Source organism: Hypomesus transpacificus, unplaced genomic scaffold, assembly GCF_021917145.1.
Source record: "Hypomesus transpacificus isolate Combined female unplaced genomic scaffold, fHypTra1 scaffold_211, whole genome shotgun sequence".
In the NCBI taxonomy this organism is placed as follows: Eukaryota; Metazoa; Chordata; class Actinopteri; order Osmeriformes; family Osmeridae; genus Hypomesus; species Hypomesus transpacificus.
This window is the reverse complement of record NW_025813750.1, coordinates 23,124-42,919: the sequence shown is the minus strand read 5'-3', so window position 1 is coordinate 42,919 and position 19,796 is coordinate 23,124. Positions and strand designations below refer to the sequence as shown.

The 19,796-nt window shown below is 47.6% G+C and overlaps 20 non-coding genes across 20 annotated transcripts; all 20 read right to left on the bottom strand.

Annotated features, from left to right (window-relative positions):
- Nucleotides 1-2,421: 2,421 nt before the first annotated feature.
- Nucleotides 2,422-2,503, bottom strand: trnal-aag. Its single transcript has one exon. It is a non-coding gene; the product is annotated as a tRNA-Leu (tRNA).
- A 1,672-nt stretch (nucleotides 2,504-4,175) lies between these two features.
- trnal-aag lies at nucleotides 4,176-4,257 on the bottom strand. The gene has a single exon. It is a non-coding gene; the product is annotated as a tRNA-Leu (tRNA).
- A 305-nt stretch (nucleotides 4,258-4,562) lies between these two features.
- On the bottom strand, nucleotides 4,563-4,644 carry trnal-aag. Its single transcript has one exon. It is a non-coding gene; the product is annotated as a tRNA-Leu (tRNA).
- Nucleotides 4,645-5,163: 519 nt separating this feature from the next.
- On the bottom strand, nucleotides 5,164-5,245 carry trnal-uag. Its single transcript has one exon. It is a non-coding gene; the product is annotated as a tRNA-Leu (tRNA).
- A 520-nt stretch (nucleotides 5,246-5,765) lies between these two features.
- On the bottom strand, nucleotides 5,766-5,847 carry trnal-uag. The gene has a single exon. It is a non-coding gene; the product is annotated as a tRNA-Leu (tRNA).
- A 127-nt stretch (nucleotides 5,848-5,974) lies between these two features.
- Nucleotides 5,975-6,046, bottom strand: trnag-ucc. The gene has a single exon. It is a non-coding gene; the product is annotated as a tRNA-Gly (tRNA).
- Nucleotides 6,047-6,976: 930 nt separating this feature from the next.
- Nucleotides 6,977-7,058, bottom strand: trnal-aag. The gene has a single exon. It is a non-coding gene; the product is annotated as a tRNA-Leu (tRNA).
- Nucleotides 7,059-7,578: 520 nt separating this feature from the next.
- Nucleotides 7,579-7,660, bottom strand: trnal-uag. The gene has a single exon. It is a non-coding gene; the product is annotated as a tRNA-Leu (tRNA).
- Nucleotides 7,661-7,787: 127 nt separating this feature from the next.
- trnag-ucc lies at nucleotides 7,788-7,859 on the bottom strand. The gene has a single exon. It is a non-coding gene; the product is annotated as a tRNA-Gly (tRNA).
- A 930-nt stretch (nucleotides 7,860-8,789) lies between these two features.
- Nucleotides 8,790-8,871, bottom strand: trnal-aag. The gene has a single exon. It is a non-coding gene; the product is annotated as a tRNA-Leu (tRNA).
- Nucleotides 8,872-9,176: 305 nt separating this feature from the next.
- trnal-uag lies at nucleotides 9,177-9,258 on the bottom strand. Its single transcript has one exon. It is a non-coding gene; the product is annotated as a tRNA-Leu (tRNA).
- A 520-nt stretch (nucleotides 9,259-9,778) lies between these two features.
- trnal-uag lies at nucleotides 9,779-9,860 on the bottom strand. Its single transcript has one exon. It is a non-coding gene; the product is annotated as a tRNA-Leu (tRNA).
- A 127-nt stretch (nucleotides 9,861-9,987) lies between these two features.
- trnag-ucc lies at nucleotides 9,988-10,059 on the bottom strand. The gene has a single exon. It is a non-coding gene; the product is annotated as a tRNA-Gly (tRNA).
- A 5,623-nt stretch (nucleotides 10,060-15,682) lies between these two features.
- On the bottom strand, nucleotides 15,683-15,764 carry trnal-aag. Its single transcript has one exon. It is a non-coding gene; the product is annotated as a tRNA-Leu (tRNA).
- Nucleotides 15,765-16,070: 306 nt separating this feature from the next.
- Nucleotides 16,071-16,152, bottom strand: trnal-uag. The gene has a single exon. It is a non-coding gene; the product is annotated as a tRNA-Leu (tRNA).
- Nucleotides 16,153-16,672: 520 nt separating this feature from the next.
- On the bottom strand, nucleotides 16,673-16,754 carry trnal-uag. Its single transcript has one exon. It is a non-coding gene; the product is annotated as a tRNA-Leu (tRNA).
- A 127-nt stretch (nucleotides 16,755-16,881) lies between these two features.
- Nucleotides 16,882-16,953, bottom strand: trnag-ucc. The gene has a single exon. It is a non-coding gene; the product is annotated as a tRNA-Gly (tRNA).
- Nucleotides 16,954-17,883: 930 nt separating this feature from the next.
- Nucleotides 17,884-17,965, bottom strand: trnal-uag. Its single transcript has one exon. It is a non-coding gene; the product is annotated as a tRNA-Leu (tRNA).
- A 127-nt stretch (nucleotides 17,966-18,092) lies between these two features.
- On the bottom strand, nucleotides 18,093-18,164 carry trnag-ucc. Its single transcript has one exon. It is a non-coding gene; the product is annotated as a tRNA-Gly (tRNA).
- Nucleotides 18,165-18,484: 320 nt separating this feature from the next.
- trnal-uag lies at nucleotides 18,485-18,566 on the bottom strand. Its single transcript has one exon. It is a non-coding gene; the product is annotated as a tRNA-Leu (tRNA).
- Between the last annotated feature and the right edge of the window lie 1,230 nt (nucleotides 18,567-19,796).

Genomic DNA, 19,796 nt, shown 5'->3' with positions numbered 1-19,796 from the left:
GCACTTTGTTTGATGATGGCAAAATAAGGAAAACAGTGCGTTGAGGTTGCCGTTTTGATCAACTAGACTACATTTTCTATGAGAAGATTACACAATCACCATGCACACAATCATGGCATCAGTTTCAGGAAATTGGACTTTGAGAAACTAGGGGAATTGTCTTGAGAATGATGTTCCGTTTTGGATGTTGAAATATGTAGGAACTACATGGTGCTATGACTACAGATATGATTTAACTGTTTAATTGATAACAATGCAAATGTTAAACAGATTCAGAAGTGTTGTTTTAATCTTGAGATACGTAAGAAACTTTTCTGTGGAATAAAATTTAGGTACAAACACTCCTATCATGATACGTTCTACCAGTTATGTAAAGATGTCCAGTTGATATGTTATGTTCCAGGGCAGAAGTTTGAATGTTTTGAGAACAGTTATTGACTGTCGGAAGAGGAGATAACAATACTGTGACCATGATACTACAATACTTCATTTATATGACTTGATTAAGTATTATTTGGGAGTTGCATTAAAGCTTGATGTTTTGCTTTTGAGAAACTTGGTTGCATCACAGAAAGTTGATATTAATTTGAAAACAGAAATTGAGAACATGTAAGGAGATTTCAGGAGATGTGCAAAAGTGATCTTTTATCATGAAGAGGTTGTAAAAGAGTTAGCAGGAGGCTGGAGAGAAATGTCTGTTGATTTAGAGTCCTGACTGCGCTGTAGGAGATCACCTTCGGGGGAGGGTGAGCTTCTTTTGCCATCTATAAAATGGAGATAAGTTGTGGGAGAGTGCATTTGGAGACAGAATCTGGGGTGACTTAAGGGTTAAACAGGTTTTTGTTTGGTTAACTGAGGTTTATGACTCCCTGACTTGGACAGAAATGCTTATCACCTAACCTGGAGAGGAAGAGCACAATCAGGGCCTGTCTTAGAAAAACCTGACTGACAGTCTACTGAATGTTTGATGGTTTTAGAGATGACCAGGTAGACAACAAGTAGGCATGTTCTTATATCCTGATAATTTCTGTATTGAATTCTTTGTTGCAATCTTTGTTTCTATTTGATTTTGGGTGAAGGAGATCTGAGATGAGGTCCAACTCATCAGACGTCAAATGACCATTCTGCTAAGTGATGACGGGTTTTACCCAATACCATGGGCTACCGTCATGTCCAAGCATTCACACTGCTAGACTATAATGCTGTGTAGTCTTATTGAATATTACACATTTTTGATTTTATGAATTATTTTTATTTTATGTATTTTTGATTTTATTGACTGTGTGTAGGCGTGGCTTTGGAATGACACATTTTATTCAGGATAAACAGGAGGGATATGTTGGAGAAATTGAAGATGTAACACATTTATCCTGTATAAGAATGATTCTGTGTTCAGCATTCCTTGTGTGTAGAGAGAAGCCTACCCCCAAATCTGGACTTTGGGTAACATGAGGCATACGTAAACAAGGTGACCTGGGCTGACCACTCTCTCTTACTGGAGAGGCCATAAAAGATGTCTGGCCTTATCTGTGTTGGGTGAATCATGTGGTCAAGCTTACAGGGGTCAAAAGGCACACACACGCACACACTCAAGCACGCACACACTCAAACACGCACGCACACACGCGCGCGCCAGGTCTATGCAAGAAGCCAATGAAGAAGAGCAATGGAACATTTGCATGCCTTTGTCTTAACCAATGACTGTAAAGGGCGGTTCTGCTTAAATAGCTAGCTAGCGCAACATGCTAGCGGACAAACTTGTAGCACAATGGGGTGTGATGTTTTGTCTCCTTGTGGGCCGGCCACAAGCAATAAAGCTTTCTTAAACTTGTTCACCGACTGACTGTGCAATGCTTGATAGATTAATACTTCTGACACTTGGACCGCTAGGCCACGCTACCCCGTTGTCAACTGTTGGCCAGCCGAGCTCGAACCGAAGCTGATCGATCGTCCAGGAGCTCACGTGACTATATCTAATGCCCGCAAGCAGTGGAATGACACCAGATAAAACACATTTTTCTCAATGTTCTGCATTGGCCGGGAAACGAACCCAGGTCAACTGCTTGGAAGGCAGCTATGCTTGCCACTATACCACCAATGCCCACGACATCCTCCATGATCGCACAGCTTTTCGAGCCACGGTTCGATTTTTCACACCACCTACTGACGTCCAACTAGTAAGAGATTGCCATAAACCTGGTTTATACTTCTGTCGAGTTTGGAACACTTGACCTAATCCGGATGTGCTCGACCGTCACAAGAGACGAAATGCCTCTCACACTTTGTATTGTCTGGTGATGGAGCCACTATACCTACGATGCCCCAAGAAAGCATCAACGACAACATGTCGAGCCATAATTCAACTTTAAAACCCACTTACTGACTTGAAAGCAACGAGACGGCGTTAGCACCCTACAAAAGTGGCAGCGGTGGGATTCGAACCCACGCCTCCGGAGAGACTGGAGCCTTAATCCAGCACCTTGGACCGCTCGGCCACGCTACCCCATTGTCAACTGTTGGCCAGCCGAGCTCCAACCGAAGCTGATCGATCGTCCAGGAGCTCACGTGACTAGTCTAATGCCCGCAAGCAGTGGAATGACACCAGATAAAACACATCTTTCTCAAGGTTATGCATTGGCCGGGAATCGAACTCGGGTCAACTGCTTGGAAGGCAGCTATGCTTGCCACTATACCACCAATGCCCACAACATCCTCCATGATCGCACAGTATTTCGAGCCACGGTTCGATTTTTCACACCACCTACTGACGTCCAACTAGTAACAGATTGCCCTAAACCTGGTTTATACTTCTGTCGAGTTTGGAACACTTGGCCTACTCCGGATGTGTTCGACCTTCACAAGAGACGAAATGCCTCTTCACGGTTTGTATTGTCTGGTGATGGAGCCACTATACCTACGATGCCCCAAGAAAGCATCAACGACAACACAACACAACGAGCCACAGTTCACCTTTCAAACCCACTTACTGACGTGAAAGCAATGAGACGCCGTTAGCACCCTACAAAAGTGGCAGCGGTGGGATTCGAACCCACGCCTCCGGAGAGACTGGAGCCTTAATCCAGCGCCTTGGTGTTGGAGAAATTGAAGATGTAACACATTTATCCTGTATAAGAATGATTCTGTGTTCAGCATTCCTTGTGTGTAGAGAGAAGCCTACCCCCAAATCTGGACTTTGGGTAACATGAGGCATACGTAAACAAGGTGACCTGGGCTGACCACTCTCTCTTACTGGAGAGGCCATAAAAGATGTCTGGCCTTATCTGTGTTGGGTGAATCATGTGGTCAAGCTTACAGGGGTCAAAAGGCACACACACGCACACACTCAAGCACGCACACACTCAAACACGCACGCACACACGCGCGCGCAAGGTCTATGCAAGGAGCCAATGAAGAAGAGCAATGGAACATTTGCATGCCTTTGTCTTAACCAATGACTGTAAAGGGCGGTTCTGCTTAAATAGCTAGCTAGCGCAACATGCTAGCGGACAAACTTGTAGCACAATGGGGTGTGATGTTTTGTCTCCTTGTGGGCCGGCCACAAGCAATAAAGCTTTCTTAAACTTGTTCACCGACTGACTGTGCAATGCTTGATAGATTAATACTTCTGACACTTGGACCGCTAGGCTACGCTACCCCGTTGTCAACTGTTGGCCAGCCGAGCTCGAACCGAAGCTGATCGATCGTCCAGGAGCTCACGTGACTATATCTAATGCCCGCAAGCAGTGGAATGACACCAGATAAAACACATTTTTCTCAAGGTTCTGCATTGGCCGGGAAACGAACCCAGGTCAACTGCTTGGAAGGCAGCTATGCTTGCCACTATACCACCAATGCCCACGACATCCTCCATGATCGCACAGCTTTTCGAGCCACGGTTCGATTTTTCACACCACCTACTGACGTCCAACTAGTAAGAGATTGCCATAAACCTGGTTTATACTTCTGTCGAGTTTGGAACACTTGGCCTAATCCGGATGTGCTCGACCGTCACAAGAGACGAAATGCCTCTCACACTTTGTATTGTCTGGTGATGGAGCCACTATACCTACGATGCCCCAAGAAAGCATCAACGACAACATGTCGAGCCATAATTCAACTTTAAAACCCACTTACTGACTTGAAAGCAACGAGACGGCGTTAGCACCCTACAATAGTGGCAGCGGTGGGATTCGAACCCACGCCTCCGGAGAGACTGGAGCCTTAATCCAGCGCCTTCGACCGCTCGGCCACGCTACCCCGTTGTCAGCTGTTGGCCACCCGAGCTTCTCCCAAAACTGATCGATACAGAACTAGTAACAGATTGCCCTAAACCTGGTTTATACTTCTGTCGAGTTTGGAACACTTGGCCTAATCCGGATGTGCTCGACCGTCACAAGAGACGAAATGCCTCTCACATTTTGTATTGTCTGGTGATGGAGCCACTATACCTACGATGCCCCAAGAAAGCATCAACGACAACACAACACGTCGAGCCACAGTTCACCTTTCAAACCCACTTACTGACGTGAAAGCAACGAGACGCCGTTAGCACCCTACAAAACTGGCAGCGGTGGGATTCGAACCCACGCCTCCGGAGAGACTGGAGCCTTAATCCAGCACCTTGGACCGCTCGGCCACGCTACCCCATTGTCAACTGTTGGCCAGCCGAGCTCCAACCGAAGCTGATCGATCGTCCAGGAGCTCACGTGACTAGTCTAATGCCCGCAAGCAGTGGAATGACACCAGATAAAACACATCTTTCTCAAGGTTATGCATTGGCCGGGAACCGAACCCGGGTCAACTGCTTGGAAAGCAGCTATGCTTGCCACTATACCACCAATGCCCACAACATCTTCCATGATCGCACAGCTTTTCGAGCCACGGTTCGATTTTTCACACCACCTACTGACGTCCAACTAGTAAGAGTTTGCCATAAACCTGGTTTATACTTCTGTCGAGTTTGGAACACTTGGCCTAATCCGGATGTGCTCGACCGTCACAAGAGACGAAATGCCTCTCACACTTTGTATTGTCTGGTGATGGAGCCACTATACCTACGATGCCCCAAGAAAGCATCAACGACAACATGTCGAGCCACAGTTCACCTTTCAAACCCACTTACTGACTTGAAAGCAACGAGACGGCGTTAGCACCCTACAAAACTGGCAGGGGTGGGATTTGAACCCACGCCTCCGGAGAGACTGGAGCCTAAATCCAGCGCCTTGGACCGCTCGGCCACGCTACCCCGTTGTCAGCTGTTGGCCAGCCGAGCTCAAACCGAAGCTGATCGATCGTCCAGGAGCTCACGTGACTATATCTAATGCCCGCAAGCAGTGGAATGACACCAGATAAAACACATCTTTCTCAAGGTTCTGCATTGGCCGGGAATCGAACCCGGGTCAACTGCTTGGAAGGCAGATATGCTTGCCACTATACCACCAATGCCCACGACATCCTCCATGATCGCACAGCTTTTCGAGCCACGGTTCGATTTTTCACACCACCTACTGACGTCCAACTAGTAAGAGTTTGCCATAAACCTGGTTTATACTTCTGTCGAGTTTGGAACACTTGGCCTAATCCGGATGTGCTCGACCGTCACAAGAGACGAAATGCCTCTCACACTTTGTATTGTCTGGTGATGGAGCCACTATACCTACGATGCCCCAAGAAAGCATCAACGACAACATGTCGAGCCACAGTTCACCTTTCAAACCCACTTACTGACTTGAAAGCAACGAGACGGCGTTAGCACCCTACAAAACTGGCAGCGGTGGGATTCGAACCCACGCCTCCGGAGAGACTGGAGCCTAAATCCAGCACCTTGGACCGCTCGGCCACGCTACCCCGTTGTCAACTGTTGGCCAGCCGAGCTCCAACCGAAGCTGATCGATCGTCCAGGAGCTCACGTGACTAGTCTAATGCCCGCAAGCAGTGGAATGACACCAGATAAAACACATCTTTCTCAAGGTTCTGCATTGGCCGGGAATCGAACCCGGGTCAACTGCTTGGAAGGCAGCTATGCTTGCCACTATACCACCAATGCCCACGACATCCTCCATGATCGCACAGATTTTCGAGCCACGGTTCGATTTTTCACACCACCTACTGACGTCCAACTAGTAAGAGATTGCCATAAACCTGGTTTATACTTCTGTCGAGTTTGGAACACTTGGCCTAATCCGGATGTGCTCGACGTTACAAGAGACGAAATGCCTATCACACTTTGTATTGTCTGGTGATGGAGCCACTATACCTACGATGCCCCAAGAAAGCATCAACGACAACACAACACAACACGTCGAGCCACAGTTCACCTTTCAAACCCACTTACTGACGTGAAAGCAATGAGACGCCGTTAGCACCCTACAAAAGTGGCAGCGGTGGGATTCGAAACCATGCCTCCGGAGAGACTGGAGCCTAAATCCAGCACCTTGGACCGCTCGGCCACGCTACCCCGTTGTCAACTGTTGGCCAGCCGAGCTCCAACCGAAGCTGATTGATCGTCCAGGAGCTCACGTGACTAGTCTAATGCCCGCAAGCAGTGGAATGACACCAGATAAAACACATCTTTCTCAAGGTTCTGCATTGGCCGGAAATCGAACCCAGGTCAACTGCTTGGAAAGCAGCTATGCTTGCCACTATACCACCAATGCCCACAACATCTTCCATGATCGCACAGCTTTTCGAGCCACGGTTCGATTTTTCACACCACCTACTGACGTCCAACTAGTAAGAGTTTGCCATAAACCTGGTTTATACTTCTGTCGAGTTTGGAACACTTGGCCTAATCCGGATGTGCTCGACCGTCACAAGAGACGAAATGCCTCTCACACTTTGTATTGTCTGGTGATGGAGCCACTATACCTACGATGCCCCAAGAAAGCATCAACGACAACATGTCGAGCCACAGTTCACCTTTCAAACCCACTTACTGACTTGAAAGCAACGAGACGGCGTTAGCACCCTACAATAGTGGCAGCGGTGGGATTCGAACCCACGCCTCCGGAGAGACTGGAGCCTTAATCCAGCGCCTTCGACCGCTCGGCCACGCTACCCCGTTGTCAGCTGTTGGCCAGCCGAGCTCAAACCGAAGCTGATCGATCGTCCAGGAGCTCACGTGACTATATCTAATGCCCGCAAGCAGTGGAATGACACCAGATAAAACACATCTTTCTCAAGGTTCTGCATTGGCCGGGAATCGAACCCGGGTCAACTGCTTGGAAGGCAGATATGCTTGCCACTATACCACCAATGCCCACGACATCCTCCATGATCGCACAGCTTTTCGAGCCACGGTTCGATTTTTCACACCACCTACTGACGTCCAACTAGTAAGAGTTTGCCATAAACCTGGTTTATACTTCTGTCGAGTTTGGAACACTTGGCCTAATCCGGATGTGCTCGACCGTCACAAGAGACGAAATGCCTCTCACACTTTGTATTGTCTGGTGATGGAGCCACTATACCTACGATGCCCCAAGAAAGCATCAACGACAACATGTCGAGCCACAGTTCACCTTTCAAACCCACTTACTGACTTGAAAGCAACGAGACGGCGTTAGCACCCTACAAAACTGGCAGCGGTAGGATTCGAACCCACGCCTCCGGAGAGACTGGAGCCTAAATCCAGCACCTTGGACCGCTCGGCCACGCTACCCCGTTGTCAACTGTTGGCCAGCCGAGCTCCAACCGAAGCTGATCGATCGTCCAGGAGCTCACGTGACTAGTCTAATGCCCGCAAGCAGTGGAATGACACCAGATAAAACACATCTTTCTCAAGGTTCTGCATTGGCCGGGAATCGAACCCGGGTCAACTGCTTGGAAGGCAGCTATGCTTGCCACTATACCACCAATGCCCACGACATCCTCCATGATCGCACAGATTTTCGAGCCACGGTTCGATTTTTCACACCACCTACTGACGTCCAACTAGTAAGAGATTGCCATAAACCTGGTTTATACTTCTGTCGAGTTTGGAACACTTGGCCTAATCCGGATGTGCTCGACGTTACAAGAGACGAAATGCCTATCACACTTTGTATTGTCTGGTGATGGAGCCACTATACCTACGATGCCCCAAGAAAGCATCAACGACAACACAACACAACACGTCGAGCCACAGTTCACCTTTCAAACCCACTTACTGACGTGAAAGCAATGAGACGCCGTTAGCACCCTACAAAAGTGGCAGCGGTGGGATTCGAAACCATGCCTCCGGAGAGACTGGAGCCTAAATCCAGCACCTTGGACCGCTCGGCCACGCTACCCCGTTGTCAACTGTTGGCCAGCCGAGCTCCAACCGAAGCTGATTGATCGTCCAGGAGCTCACGTGACTAGTCTAATGCCCGCAAGCAGTGGAATGACACCAGATAAAACACATCTTTCTCAAGGTTCTGCATTGGCCGGAAATCGAACCCAGGTCAACTGCTTGGAAAGCAGCTATGCTTGCCACTATACCACCAATGCCCACAACATCTTCCATGATCGCACAGCTTTTCGAGCCACGGTTCGATTTTTCACACCACCTACTGACGTCCAACTAGTAAGAGTTTGCCATAAACCTGGTTTATACTTCTGTCGAGTTTGGAACACTTGGCCTAATCCGGATGTGCTCGACCGTCACAAGAGACGAAATGCCTCTCACACTTTGTATTGTCTGGTGATGGAGCCACTATACCTACGATGCCCCAAGAAAGCATCAACGACAACATGTCGAGCCACAGTTCACCTTTCAAACCCACTTACTGACTTGAAAGCAACGAGACGGCGTTAGCACCCTACAATAGTGGCAGCGGTGGGATTCGAACCCACGCCTCCGGAGAGACTGGAGCCTTAATCCAGCGCCTTCGACCGCTCGGCCACGCTACCCCGTTGTCAGCTGTTGGCCACCCGAGCTTCTCCCAAAACTGATCGATACTGAACTAGTAACAGATTGCCCTAAACCTGGTTTATACTTCTGTCGAGTTTGGAACACTTGGCCTAATCCGGATGTGCTCGACCGTCACAAGAGACGAAATGCCTCTCACACTTTGTATTGTCTGGTGATGGAGCCACTATACCTACGATGCCCCAAGAAAGCATCAACGACAACACAACACGTCGAGCCACAGTTCACCTTTCAAACCCACTTACTGACGTGAAAGCAACGAGACGCCGTTAGCACCCTACAAAACTGGCAGCGGTGGGATTTGAACCCACGCCTCCGGAGAGACTGGAGCCTAAATCCAGCGCCTTGGACCGCTCGGCCACGCTACCCCGTTGTCAGCTGTTGGCCAGCCGAGCTCAAACCGAAGCTGATCGATCGTCCAGGAGCTCACGTGACTATATCTAATGCCCGCAAGCAGTGGAATGACACCAGATAAAACACATCTTTCTCAAGGTTCTGCATTGGCCGGGAATCGAACCCGGGTCAACTGCTTGGAAGGCAGATATGCTTGCCACTATACCACCAATGCCCACGACATCCTCCATGATCGCACAGCTTTTCGAGCCACGGTTCGATTTTTCACACCACCTACTGACGTCCAACTAGTAAGAGTTTGCCATAAACCTGGTTTATACTTCTGTCGAGTTTGGAACACTTGGCCTAATCCGGATGTGCTCGACCGTCACAAGAGACGAAATGCCTCTCACACTTTGTATTGTCTGGTGATGGAGCCACTATACCTACGATGCCCCAAGAAAGCATCAACGACAACATGTCGAGCCACAGTTCACCTTTCAAACCCACTTACTGACTTGAAAGCAACGAGACGGCGTTAGCACCCTACAAAACTGGCAGCGGTGGGATTCGAACCCACGCCTCCGGAGAGACTGGAGCCTAAATCCAGCACCTTGGACCGCTCGGCCACGCTACCCCGTTGTCAACTGTTGGCCAGCCGAGCTCCAACCGAAGCTGATCGATCGTCCAGGAGCTCACGTGACTAGTCTAATGCCCGCAAGCAGTGGAATGACACCAGATAAAACACATCTTTCTCAAGGTTCTGCATTGGCCGGGAATCGAACCCGGGTCAACTGCTTGGAAGGCAGCTATGCTTGCCACTATACCACCAATGCCCACGACATCCTCCATGATCGCACAGATTTTCGAGCCACGGTTCGATTTTTCACACCACCTACTGACGTCCAACTAGTAAGAGATTGCCATAAACCTGGTTTATACTTCTGTCGAGTTTGGAACACTTGGCCTAATCCGGATGTGCTCGACGTTACAAGAGACGAAATGCCTATCACACTTTGTATTGTCTGGTGATGGAGCCACTATACCTACGATGCCCCAAGAAAGCATCAACGACAACACAACACAACACGTCGAGCCACAGTTCACCTTTCAAACCCACTTACTGACGTGAAAGCAATGAGACGCCGTTAGCACCCTACAAAAGTGGCAGCGGTGGGATTCGAAACCATGCCTCCGGAGAGACTGGAGCCTAAATCCAGCACCTTGGACCGCTCGGCCACGCTACCCCGTTGTCAACTGTTGGCCAGCCGAGCTCCAACCGAAGCTGATCGATCGTCCAGGAGCTCACGTGACTAGTCTAATGCCCGCAAGCAGTGGAATGACACCAGATAAAACACATCTTTCTCAAGGTTCTGCATTGGCCGGAAATCGAACCCAGGTCAACTGCTTGGAAAGCAGCTATGCTTGCCACTATACCACCAATGCCCACAACATCTTCCATGATCGCACAGCTTTTCGAGCCACGGTTCGATTTTTCACACCACCTACTGACGTCCAACTAGTAAGAGTTTGCCATAAACCTGGTTTATACTTCTGTCGAGTTTGGAACACTTGGCCTAAGCCGGATGTGCTCGACCGTCACAAGGGACGAAATGCCTCTCACACTTTGTATTGTCTGGTGATGGAGCCACTATACCTACGATGCCCCAAGAAAGCATCAACAACAACATGTCGAGCCACAGTTCACCTTTAAAACCCACTTACTGACTTGAAAGCAACGAGACGGCATTAGCACCCTACAAAAGTGGCAGCAGTCGGATTTGAACCCACGCCTCCGGAGAGACTGGAGCCTAAATCCAGCGCCTTGGACCGCTCGGCCACGCTACCCCGTTGTCAGCTGTTGGCCACCCGAGCTTCTCCCAAAACTGATCGATACTGAACTAGTAACAGATTGCCCTAAACCTGGTTTATACTTCTGTCGAGTTTGGAACACTTGGCCTACTCCGGATGTGTTCGACCTTCACAAGAGACGAAATGCCTCTTCACGGTTTGTATTGTCTGGTGATGGAGCCACTATACCTACGATGCCCCAAGAAAGCATCAACGACAACACAACACAACGAGCCACAGTTCACCTTTCAAACCCACTTACTGACGTGAAAGCAATGAGACGCCGTTAGCACCCTACAAAAGTGGCAGCGGTGGGATTCGAACCCACGCCTCCGGAGAGACTGGAGCCTTAATCCAGCGCCTTGGTGTTGGAGAAATTGAAGATGTAACACATTTATCCTGTATAAGAATGATTCTGTGTTCAGCATTCCTTGTGTGTAGAGAGAAGCCTACCCCCAAATCTGGACTTTGGGTAACATGAGGCATACGTAAACAAGGTGACCTGGGCTGACCACTCTCTCTTACTGAAGAGGCCATAAAAGATGTCTGGCCTTATCTGTGTTGGGTGAATCATGTGGTCAAGCTTACAGGGGTCAAAAGGCACACACACGCACACACTCAAGCACGCACACACTCAAACACGCACGCACACACGCGCGCGCCAGGTCTATGCAAGGAGCCAATGAAGAAGAGCAATGGAACATTTGCATGCCTTTGTCTTAACCAATGACTGTAAAGGGCGGTTCTGCTTAAATAGCTAGCTAGCGCAACATGCTAGCGGACAAACTTGTAGCACAATGGGGTGTGATGTTTTGTCTCCTTGTGGGCCGGCCACAAGCAATAAAGCTTTCTTAAACTTGTTCACCGACTGACTGTGCAATGCTTGATAGATTAATACTTCTGACACAATGGTCCTTCGAGCCGGATTCCAACATCCATTCCACCATCCAGAACCCAAGAACCAAGAACTAAAATCGTGCAGACGTGCATGACAATGGAGAACCTCGCAGCAAAAATGGATGTTTAAAAAGAGGCCAGTTTTTTGGGGGGGGGAGGGGATGGTGGAAAGGTGACGGATTTCTGGACTAGCTAAGAGGCACAGCTTTCGATGGACAAGGTAAGAATGAAATTGTATATATATATAGTCGAATTTTGTGCTCCAAATTGATTTTTAAAAAAACTCCATAGTGTAGTTATTAAAGCACTCTGGTCCCTATCAGCTAAGACCTGTTGGTACCATATGTAGCTTACTGTTGCTAATATTCATAATAGTCTTCCCTATACTATGGTTTGAAAAGGTGATTGCTCCTGTATGATGCCACTAGTGGAAACAATAAGACAGATAAAGACAACACCGCTGAGACGAGCAAAACGAACTAGTATTAAGAACTGGATTTAATGACTGAAAATTAGTGGTTGGAATGGATAATGTTTACTTTGCTGTTCCCTATGGTTAAAAGATGCAATCTTTTAACCTCAGTGACTATCTACAAGGAAAGATGGCGATTGTGAAAAATGTGTTTGGTCTACTAAAAGTTCATACTGATAACATAGATTTTATTTTTCTGGGAATGCTAAAGCAGATGTGGCAGCAAAAGAGGCAGCCATACAGGTGTCTTAACATTAGGAAAGGTATAATGTGGATGAGACTGTCTTGAGAGAAATGCAAGGAGTGTCACAAATGATGGGTTGTGTAAATTCACAGGAGGAACTTATGTTACTGAAGAATCTATTTCGTTATGCTATAATATTGAGCCATGAGATTGATCATGTCTCAACAGGAGGGAATGATAACGAAAGAGTGTTCACAGTATATGGATTTGCAAACTATTCAAGGAAACTTTAAGACAAAACTTTTTTAGCATACTTTGAGAGAGAACAAGATATGCATGAACTTTATTGAGCTAAAGAAATGTAAAGATTCAGGAATGGACCAACGACGAGTCAGTTGCCTTCAACTGACCTCTGTGAGAATGTAATTTTAATTACTGTGTAGTCTACTTTGTTCTGAAATTCGCAGACAGGAGAGAGATGCTGTCTCAATCCAGTGAGAGGTCCCTGACCTAAGGAGACTGGATTGTGGTGACGGATTTGACACGTTAAGTCCTGGAAAATGACCCAAGGTGAACAGGGTCATTCCTGGCTAGTTTCAGAGAGGAAATGGCATGGTACACGTGAGTCAAGCGTGCACTTTGTTTGATGATGGCAAAATAAGGAAAACAGTGCGTTGAGGTTGCCGTTTTGATCAACTAGACTACATTTTCTATGAGAAGATTACACAATCACCATGCACACAATCATGGCATCAGTTTCAGGAAATTGGACTTTGAGAAACAAGGGGAATTGTCTTGAGAATGATGTTCCGTTTTGGATGTTGAAATATGTAGGAACTACATGGTGCTATGACTACAGATATGATTTAACTGTTTAATTGATAACAATGCAAATGTTAAACAGATTCAGAAGTGTTGTTTTAATCTTGAGATACGTAAGAAACTTTTCTGTGGAATAAAATTTAGGTACAAACACTCCTATCATGATACGTTCTACCAGTTATGTAAAGATGTCCAGTTGATATGTTATGTTCCAGGGCAGAAGTTTGAATGTTTTGAGAACAGTTATTGACTGTCGGAAGAGGAGATAACAATACTGTGACCATGATACTACAATACTTCATTTATATGACTTGATTAAGTATTATTTGGGAGTTGCATTAAAGCTTGATGTTTTGCTTTTGAGAAACTTGGTTGCATCACAGAAAGTTGATATTAATTTGAAAACAGAAATTGAGAACATGTAAGGAGATTTCAGGAGATGTGCAAAAGTGATCTTTTATCATGAAGAGGTTGTAAAAGAGTTAGCAGGAGGCTGGAGAGAAATGTCTGTTGATTTAGAGTCCTGACTGCGCTGTAGGAGATCACCTTCGGGGGAGGGTGAGCTTCTTTTGCCATCTATAAAATGGAGATAAGTTGTGGGAGAGTGCATTTGGAGACAGAATCTGGGGTGACTTAAGGGTTAAACAGGTTTTTGTTTGGTTAACTGAGGTTTATGACTCCCTGACTTGGACAGAAATGCTTATCACCTAACCTGGAGAGGAAGAGCACAATCAGGGCCTGTCTTAGAAAAACCTGACTGACAGTCTACTGAATGTTTGATGGTTTTAGAGATGACCAGGTAGACAACAAGTAGGCATGTTCTTATATCCTGATAATTTCTGTATTGAATTCTTTGTTGCAATCTTTGTTTCTATTTGATTTTGTGTGAAGGAGATCTGAGATGAGGTCCAACTCATCAGACGTCAAATGACCATTCTGCTAAGTGATGACGGGTTTTACCCAATACCATGGGCTACCGTCATGTCCAAGCATTCACACTGCTAGACTATAATGCTGTGTAGTCTTATTGAATATTACACATTTTTGATTTTATGAATTATTTTTATTTTATGTATTTTTGATTTTATTGACTGTGTGTAGGCGTGGCTTTGGAATGACACATTTTATTCAGGATAAACAGGAGGGATATGTTGGAGAAATTGAAGATGTAACACATTTATCCTGTATAAGAATGATTCTGTGTTCAGCATTCCTTGTGTGTAGAGAGAAGCCTACCCCCAAATCTGGACTTTGGGTAACATGAGGCATACGTAAACAAGGTGACCTGGGCTGACCACTCTCTCTTACTGGAGAGGCCATAAAAGATGTCTGGCCTTATCTGTGTTGGGTGAATCATGTGGTCAAGCTTACAGGGGTCAAAAGGCACACACACGCACACACTCAAGCACGCACACACTCAAACACGCACGCACACACGCGCGCGCCAGGTCTATGCAAGAAGCCAATGAAGAAGAGCAATGGAACATTTGCATGCCTTTGTCTTAACCAATGACTGTAAAGGGCGGTTCTGCTTAAATAGCTAGCTAGCGCAACATGCTAGCGGACAAACTTGTAGCACAATGGGGTGTGATGTTTTGTCTCCTTGTGGGCCGGCCACAAGCAATAAAGCTTTCTTAAACTTGTTCACCGACTGACTGAGCAATGCTTGATAGATTAATACTTCTGACACTTGGACCGCTAGGCTACGCTACCCCGTTGTCAACTGTTGGCCAGCCGAGCTCGAACCGAAGCTGATCGATCGTCCAGGAGCTCACGTGACTATATCTAATGCCCGCAAGCAGTGGAATGACACCAGATAAAACACATTTTTCTCAAGGTTCTGCATTGGCCGGGAAACGAACCCAGGTCAACTGCTTGGAAGGCAGCTATGCTTGCCACTATACCACCAATGCCCACGACATCCTCCATGATCGCACAGCTTTTCGAGCCACGGTTCAATTTTTCACACCACCTACTGACGTCCAACTAGTAAGAGATTGCCATAAACCTGGTTTATACTTCTGTCGAGTTTGGAACACTTGGCCTAATCCGGATGTGCTCGACCGTCACAAGAGACGAAATGCCTCTCACACTTTGTATTGTCTGGTGATGGAGCCACTATACCTACGATGCCCCAAGAAAGCATCAACGACAACATGTCGAGCCATAATTCAACTTTAAAACCCACTTACTGACTTGAAAGCAACGAGACGGCGTTAGCACCCTACAAAAGTGGCAGCGGTGGGATTCGAACCCACGCCTCCGGAGAGACTGGAGCCTTAATCCAGCGCCTTCGACCGCTCGGCCACGCTACCCCGTTGTCAGCTGTTGGCCACCCGAGCTTCTCCCAAAACTGATCGATACTGAACTAGTAACAGATTGCCCTAAACCTGGTTTATACTTCTGTCGAGTTTGGAACACTTGGCATAATCCGGATGTGTTCGACCATCACAAGAGACGAAATGCCTCTTCACGGTTTGTATTGTCTGGTGATGGAGCCACTATACCTACGATGCCCCAAGAAAGCATCAACGACAACACAACACGTCGAGCCACAGTTCACCTTTCAAACCCACTTACTGACGTGAAAGCAACGAGACGCCGTTAGCACCCTACAAAACTGGCAGCGGTGGGATTCGAACCCACGCCTCCGGAGAGACTGGAGCCTAAATCCAGCGCCTTGGACCGCTCGGCCATGCTACCCCGTTGTCAGCTGTTGGCCAGCCGAGCTCAAACCGAAGCTGATCGATCGTCCAGGAGCTCACGTGACTATATCTAATGCCCGCAAGCAGTGGAATGACACCAGATAAAACACATCTTTCTCAAGGTTCTGCATTGGCCGGGAATCGAACCCGGGTCAACTGCTTGGAAGGCAGATATGCTTGCCACTATACCACCAATGCCCACGACATCCTCCATGATCGCACAGCTTTTCGAGCCACGGTTCGATTTTTCACACCACCTACTGACGTCCAACTAGTAAGAGTTTGCCATAAACCTGGTTTATACTTCTGTCGAGTTTGGAACACTTGGCCTAATCCGGATGTGCTCGACCGTCACAAGAGACGAAATGCCTCTCACACTTTGTATTGTCTGGTGATGGAGCCACTATACCTACGATGCCCCAAGAAAGCATCAACGACAACATGTCGAGCCACAGTTCACCTTTCAAACCCACTTACTGACTTGAAAGCAACGAGACGGCGTTAGCACCCTACAAAACTGGCAGCGGTGGGATTCGAACCCACGCCTCCGGAGAGACTGGAGCCTAAATCCAGCACCTTGGACCGCTCGGCCACGCTACCCCGTTGTCAACTGTTGGCCAGCCGAGCTCCAACCGAAGCTGATCGATCGTCCAGGAGCTCACGTGACTAGTCTAATGCCCGCAAGCAGTGGAATGACACCAGATAAAACACATCTTTCTCAAGGTTCTGCATTGGCCGGGAATCGAACCCGGGTCAACTGCTTGGAAGGCAGCTATGCTTGCCACTATACCACCAATGCCCACGACATCCTCCATGATCGCACAGATTTTCGAGCCACGGTTCCATTTTTCACACCACCTACTGACGTCCAACTAGTAAGAGATTGCCATAAACCTGGTTTATACTTCTGTCGAGTTTGGAACACTTGGCCTAATCCGGATGTGCTCGACGTTACAAGAGACGAAATGCCTATCACACTTTGTATTGTCTGGTGATGGAGCCACTATACCTACGATGCCCCAAGAAAGCATCAACGACAACACAACACAACACGTCGAGCCACAGTTCACCTTTCAAACCCACTTACTGACGTGAAAGCAATGAGACGCCGTTAGCACCCTACAAAAGTGGCAGCGGTGGGATTCGAAACCATGCCTCCGGAGAGACTGGAGCCTAAATCCAGCACCTTGGACCGCTCGGCCACGCTACCCCGTTGTCAACTGTTGGCCAGCCGAGCTCCAACCGAAGCTGATTGATCGTCCAGGAGCTCACGTGACTAGTCTAATGCCCGCAAGCAGTGGAATGACACCAGATAAAACACATCTTTCTCAAGGTTCTGCATTGGCCGGAAATCGAACCCAGGTCAACTGCTTGGAAAGCAGCTATGCTTGCCACTATACCACCAATGCCCACGACATCTTCCATGATCGCACAGCTTTTCGAGCCACGGTTCGATTTTTCACACCACCTACTGACGTCCAACTAGTAAGAGTTTGCCATAAACCTGGTTTATACTTCTGTCGAGTTTGGAACACTTGGCCTAATCCGGATGTGCTCGACCGTCACAAGAGACGAAATGCCTCTCACACTTTGTATTGTCTGGTGATGGAGCCACTATACCTACGATGCCCCAAGAAAGCATCAACGACAACATGTCGAGCCACAGTTCACCTTTCAAACCCACTTACTGACTTGAAAGCAACGAGACGGCGTTAGCACCCTACAAAACTGGCAGGGGTGGGATTTGAACCCACGCCTCCGGAGAGACTGGAGCCTAAATCCAGCGCCTTGGACCGCTCGGCCACGCTACCCCGTTGTCAGCTGTTGGCCAGCCGAGCTCCAACCGAAGCTGATCGATCGTCCAGGAGCTCACGTGACTAGTCTAATGCCCGCAAGCAGTGGAATGACACCAGATAAAACACATCTTTCTCAAGGTTCTGCATTGGCCGGGAATCGAACCCGGGTCAACTGCTTGGAAGGCAGCTATGCTTGCCACTATACCACCAATGCCCACGACATCCTCCATGATCGCACAGCTTTTCGAGCCACGGTTCGATTTTTCACACCACCTACTGACGTCCAACTAGTAAGAGATTGCCATAAACCTGGTTTATACTTCTGTCGAGTTTGGAACACTTGGCCTAATCCGGATGTGCTCGACCGTCACAAGAGACGAAATGCCTCTCACACTTTGTATTGTCTGGTGATGGAGCCACTATACCTACCATGCCCCAAGATAGCATCAACGACAACATGTCGAGCCACAGTTCACCTTTCAAACCCACTTACTGACTTGAAAGCAACGAGACGGCGTTAGCACCCTACAAAACTGGCAGCGTTGGGATTCGAACCCACGCCTCCGGAGAGACTGGAGCCTAAATCCAGCACCTTGGACCGCTCGGCCACGCTACCCCGTTGTCAACTGTTGGCCAGCCGAGCTCCAACCGAAGCTGATCGATCGTCCAGGAGCTCACGTGACTAGTCTAATGCCTGCAAGCAGTGGAATGACACCAGATAAAACACATCTTTCTCAAGGTTCTGCATTGGCCGGGAATCTAACCCGGGTCAACTGCTTGGAAGGCAGCTATGCTTGCCACTATACCACCAATGCCCACGACATCCTCCATGATCGCACAGCTTTTCGAGCCACGGTTAGATTTTTCACACCACCTACTGACGTCCAACTAGTAAGAGTTTGGCATAAACCTGGTTTATACTTCTGTCGAGTTTGGAACACTTGGCCTAATCCGGATGTGCTCGACCGTCACAAGAGACGAAATGCCTCTCACACTTTGTATTGTCTGGTGATGGAGCCACTATACCTACGATGCCCCAAGAAAGCATCAACGACAACATGTCGAGCCACAGTTCACCTCTCTAAGATCTCAAAATGCCGGCTATCTGGTAATACCCAAAGTTAAGAAAAAAACTGCTGGAGGTAGGGCGTTCTCATATAGAGCACCTCTTCTTTGGAACAAATTACCCATCTCAATTAAGGAAGCTGATACTGTCTCGACATTTAAAACTAGATTAAAAACGTTCTTGTTTAGTCAATTCTATGATTGTTAAAGGGAAGTATGTGTGTACTTTCTATGTAAACCTGGGATGTGTGCTTGCCTATGTGTGTATCACATGTAACTTTTAAATTTTAATTATAGCTTATGTTCACATTGCCCAGCTAGATGTTACAAATAAAGTAAACCTGTTACTGTATATTGTTAGTATTATTATTATTATAGTTCCGTTGCTGTATATTGTTACTGTTATAGTTTTTATTACTAGTTGGAGACAACGGGGGACTGGCTGTTTTCATCCTTATTCGTATAAGTATAACCTACTTTAGAGCTCTTTCCCCTGGAACAGATTTCATGTTCCAACTGAGGGGGGCTGTCGTTGTTTTGGTGTGTGGGGCTGCATCAAATACCCTTTTTGCTCTGTTAAATTGCTGCACTAGTCCACACTTGACCGGTGGGGATCTCATTCTATTTTGACTGTAACTGTTAGCTGCTCCTGGCATTCTCTAATCCCTGCTCTCCTCTCTGTCCCCCCCCCACACATTCCCTGTGGTGTGGGGGGTTTGAGCTGTCAGGACCTGCTTGGTCGTCGGTCTGCCAACGCTGAACCAGGTCGTCACCCGGAATC